Genomic DNA, 3571 nt, shown 5'->3' with positions numbered 1-3571 from the left:
TACATAGAGGGGGAACACTTCATCATCTTCATATCCGAAGACGTTAATACGGATATTATTCAGTCTTTCAATGACTGGTATTTTCGTGACTGGAACGGGGCACTGGATCTTGCCTAATTTAATATCTGCTTCATAGGGTATGTAATGACTGACACGTTCAGGGGCATTTTTCCAGTGAATCTTCATTTTATGTGCTAGTAGGCACCATACGAAGCATTTTAAGTCCAAGTTCTGGATATTTAAAATGGCTTTCTTATCAGCCAGCTTTTTGGGAAGGGGGATGTAACTACTCGGGGCGAGCGGATGATATTTTGTCACACATAAATCTAATTGATTTATTTTATCGAGAATCCATCCCGATCCCCGCTGAGTAAATGCTTCGAAGGACTTTAGAATTTTTTTAAATCCCTCTTCCACATGACCTTCCACAGTTTCCTCCATTAATTCAATAGCACATTTAGATCGGAAATGGGGAGCAATAGCATCTAATTCCCCATCCCGTGTTGTGCGTGTTAAATGAACTTTTGCCACGACATACCATTTAATAGTGGATTTGTCGGCTAATTCTTCTTGTAATTTTGATGTAATTTGGGGGCGCATCTCTTCAAAACATAACAAAAAGTCGGACGCATTTTCCTCAGAGGGTGTAAACGTATGTACACTAAATACGTTTAAAGCACCTTCTTTCCTCATTTTTTTCACGGGACGATAGAGCGCATCGACCTTCCTTTTAGTGCAGTGAGCCGTGCGCACATGTTGTAGCAATTCACTCTTTTGAGTGAACACTTGGTCGCAAATATTACAAGAGTGTTCTTTAGAAGGCTTGATATGGGTCAAAGCATGACGTTTCAAGTCAGAATTTCTTGCAAATGCTTTCTGACAAACATTGCAAGTAAAACTTTTTTCTCCGGTATGAGTTTTCATATGTCTGGTTAAACTCTCCTTGCGGGTAAAGAATTTAGAACAGATGGTACAGACCTAGGAAAATTAAAGGGAAAACCCTATAAGTATACATCTTTTCAAGGTGTATGTTACATATTATATAAATATGCGTCACGCAAAGTGTAATAAAAATTTCTCATCTACCCCAACTATTTCACATAACGCGCTTAAACATAACAGATATAACTAAACATAGTTTCCTCAAGATTTAAATCCTTTCGCATTTAACTCAAAGATACGGAAAAACATGAAGTGAATAATACCCTGAAAGCGAGCTGTTAAGTGAGAATCTTTACAAATACGGAAACGATCGCTGATAATGATCAGGTAGAAACTCTTCACAAAAGGGTCACGTGTGCAAAGCTGGTTAAAGTCACAAAGCAAGATTGCCAATTGTATCGTTACTTAAAAGATAACAAATAGAATTCTTCTACCCCAAAACAAGAATATATTTTCAATAGAAAGTGTGTATCTAAAATATTTAACTAACTACCGATATTTTTTCTTTTCTAACATTTAATGTATACATGGATTTACGTTGCATTTCAAGTACTGAGAAACATAGTTATTTCGGAATTTAAGATTCATTCATGTCTTAAGCGTGTAACGGAGAAGGATTATTGTTAACATACTACATTTTCTGATACCGTACCGCTACCTTTCTTAAAACACAACAACTTTGCAAATTATATGCAATACATAAAACTGAAAATGTAATATCAAAAATCACAACTATACATATGTAATTAAATATCAATACCTCTTCAAGAAACATTTATCAGCGTTAACTAAGTTCACGTTATAAGTTTAAACTTTCGAATGAGGTACTAAAACTTCAAAACATACACTGATACTAAAAATTCACACCGTAAAATCATGTAAAACATACCTAACAAACTGAAAAACTTAATCTGTAATAATCCATTTTAAAACTTTTCCCTCACATAAGAGGTCCTGAAAGAATGATCCACCCTAAAATAATTTTTGCAAAATAAAATATTTTATAAAAAAAAAAAAAAAAAAAAAAAAAAAAAAAAAAAAAAAACTTACATGTTCCGGAACCATACTGATTATCAGATCTCCAGCAACATCATTTTCAACAGTTGACATTTTCAATTTAGAAAATATTAATCAGGAAGACTTGCTCTTTCCGAGATTGTCGAGTGAACTGACTTCTTCCATTTCTGACACAGCGTTTTATAGGGATTAAAGAATGTTCTCCAACATTCCAGATTTGTGTAATCTGAACCAGGATAACCCTTTCTTTCGAATACAACTTCAACTTCCATTAACCCTTATCATGATAACGTGAAGTCTACAACGCTTATCAAGGATCTTCCTTCACTTCTGTATGTATTGTCAAACTTGGAATAGCAACAACAACCTTAAGATAATACATTCTTTCACATATGATTATCAGAGTTTTAGAAATTTTCCATTACTCTATCATGATAAGTGGATGATGCTTTTAAGATTACCCTTATGCATATATGTATAAGTAATGTCAAACTTAAGAATAACAACTCTTTCAAATAAGTTTTCAGTGATTATCAGAGTTTTCCATTAACCTATCTTACCATGATAACGCAATAATATAATGACGCCGGACAGACTGTCCTTCCCAAACAAGAAAAGACAAGAATGTATTACGATAAGTGTTGATGAATTATATTGGTGAAGATATATTTTTATGTATTAATTTTAAAAATATAAGAGATTCTTTAAGGCAGGAAAAAATTGTTCATTTATTTTGTGATAGGTTTTTTGAATCGAAATGTTATGAAGATTATAAAAATGCATTAATATAAGTACAGCTATTCTATTTAAATTTCTGTGTTTGGTTGATGTTATGACTATTTTTTTCCCTTATGTTTTTAATAGAAATATACTGAAATTTTAGTTTTAATTTTAAAGCAAACGTGAATATCAAATGTTAGTAAATGGATATTGCTGTTAATTTGACATTAACTAATGAAAGAAAATTCCAAGTATATTTTATGTATAATACAGAAATTTATTCTTTGAAAATAAATGTATTGAAAGGTAAAAGCTTCTTGGTGAAATGAATGTTTTTCATAGCATTTAAAAACGATGTAAAACAAATATTGATTGTAGAGAGAAGAAAGAGTCCATATATAAAAATAATGATTTTATTCATTTAATAAGGTTCCCATTTTCGTGGAGAACGTATATGTTTTACAGATTTAACATGCAATATTTTTTTTTTCATATTAACATCATGATTCTGTAAATTTTCATTTTTGATATAATCCATTGGCATGTTGATTTCAGTCAAGGCTTTTAAAAATTTGTTTTTAGCAGGAATATTAATCTTTTTCTTTTTGGTTGTAAAAATGATATTGAATAAGTCTATAATATTAATTTTTTCCTTATGATAAAGTACCTCGCCTTTATCATTCCACTTAAGAATATCAGGATGTCGCTTTAAAATAGCTAATGCATTTTGTGCTTTTCTTCTCATTCGTAAAGGTACACTGTCTAAGATAACAGTAGAATAATCAGTTACAGTCATCTGTTTGTCGCCGTCTGTCACAGATGAAGGGGCTTCTTCCTCTTTCACTTTCTTCATCTCAGCTGAATCGTCTAAAGAATTTTGTGAGTCGTCTTT

Source organism: Stegodyphus dumicola, chromosome 9, assembly GCF_044657685.1.
Source record: "Stegodyphus dumicola isolate Sdum_Otavi_A_Nest chromosome 9, ASM4465768v1".
In the NCBI taxonomy this organism is placed as follows: Eukaryota; Metazoa; Arthropoda; class Arachnida; order Araneae; family Eresidae; genus Stegodyphus; species Stegodyphus dumicola.
Note: the sequence above shows the minus strand (reverse complement) of the source record.